Here is a 1,732-nt window from a genome sequence, read left to right as displayed (position 1 = left end):
TTTGAATACGATTAGACTTTTATTTGGTTATAGAGAGTTGTTTTGAAGACTTCAAATTGAGTGGTTAGAAAGTTGAGTGGCCTAGAATTTGAATAGATTTTAATATCAAAGTCATGGAAATTTCATCATTTTCTATTCTTAGTGTATTTGAATGAATCCGGAATGTTGACTAAAATTGCCACGAAATGGATCCCTAGCGATTTTAATGTTTTAATGTTTATTTGGGTACAAACGGTACAATATGGCTAATTACAATAAAAAAAATAGATTATACACCAATCAAGGCAAGGTCTATAAAACAGCTGTGAGACCAGCTATGGTGTACGGCGCTGAATGCTGGGCGATCAAAAAAGGCCATGAACAGACACTCCATGTCAATGAGATGAAGATGCTGAGATGGGCGGCAGGTGTAACGAGACTCGATAAAGTGCGTAACGAACACATCAGAGGAAGTTACAAGGTCGCACCCATCGCAGACAAGGTTAAGGAAACCTCGCATGAGATGGTACGGACATGTCATGAGACGCAGCGACGACCATGTCGTGAAGAAAGCTCTCGCACTACCGGACAACAAGAGAGGCAGAGGTCGCCCGCTTGCTACATGGTGGTCCACCATATCAAAGGATTTGAAACAGGCCCAGTTGAACGAGGAGACAACCCAGGATCGACCGACCTGGCGCATGAGAACGAGGAGGGCCGACCCCAAATAATGGGAAGAGGCACAGAAAGAAAAAGATTATACACCAATCAGTAATGTTACCACAGGTTATTATTAGGTTATTGGTGATTTTATCAAAATAGTGACGGACTGAAGCTGAGAGAATGTGAGGACAACTTAGATGTTTATCAAGTGGGATGGTAAGAATGTTCTGTTGTTTAGAGTGTTACCCTGTACCACAGTATGACAGGCGAGGTAATTTAGCAAACATAACTCAGTCCAAAAGTTTTCGTTCAAAGTAACGTTTTCAAGGTAATCGTAAAATGACATATATTTCAGTCCTATTCTAATTGTGGTCTGAAAGTACATCTTGACAGATTACAGTAGCTGTAATAATCCAGTTCCTCACGAAATTTTAATTTTTATCTTGGTGAAAAGCCGTTTAAGCATCGGTTTTGGCTTAGAAAAGTTAAATATTGTAAACAGAAGCTACTCAACAGTGTAGAAAATTGTAATTCCGTTTGCATCTTTTGATAATAAGAAGATATACCATAATAATACTTCTTAATTACTTGTTTAAGTACTTGTTACACAAATTACTCGAATATATCAAAACTTAATTTAGTTTTGGTGTTTGGGCTAGCTCGTTAGGTAAGCGAAATTGTGTTACTTTACACTTGTGGCTGAGTAACTTGGGCGGAAAATGATATTATTATGTGTCCCTTCTTCAATGTCCTCCAAGATGTTATGCTTCTAAGTAAAACGTTGTGTCTTTTTGTTAAGTCTATTGTTTTCTTTAAAAGCTATTCTTTTATTTAACTTACCTCGTTAGTAAAATGTATATAGGTCAAATTGAGAACCAAATCACAGTGCAACTACATTCAGCAAAAAAAACTTAATAGGAAAAGCTGATTGGATAGATCATAAAGCTAATGTTTTAAGATAGTTGACTTTAGTTCAGAGATGTAAACTTAAACACAACATTTATTGACAACAAAAACACAGTAAACACATAAATAGGAGAAGAGAGAAAAATTAGAGACATGACATGGATTTACCTACCGTAAATTTATG

The 1,732-nt window shown here is 36.7% G+C and overlaps 1 pseudogene; it reads left to right on the top strand.

Moving 5' to 3' along the window:
- The first annotated feature begins 289 nt into the window (after positions 1–289).
- LOC141427773 (uncharacterized) lies at positions 290–722 on the top strand (annotated as a pseudogene).
- The last annotated feature ends 1,010 nt before the right edge of the window (positions 723–1,732 follow it).

The sequence above is a fragment of the Choristoneura fumiferana genome, chromosome 5 (assembly GCF_025370935.1).
Source record: "Choristoneura fumiferana chromosome 5, NRCan_CFum_1, whole genome shotgun sequence".
Taxonomy (NCBI): domain Eukaryota; kingdom Metazoa; phylum Arthropoda; class Insecta; order Lepidoptera; family Tortricidae; genus Choristoneura; species Choristoneura fumiferana.
Note: the sequence above shows the minus strand (reverse complement) of the source record. Positions and strands in the feature narration are given on the sequence as shown.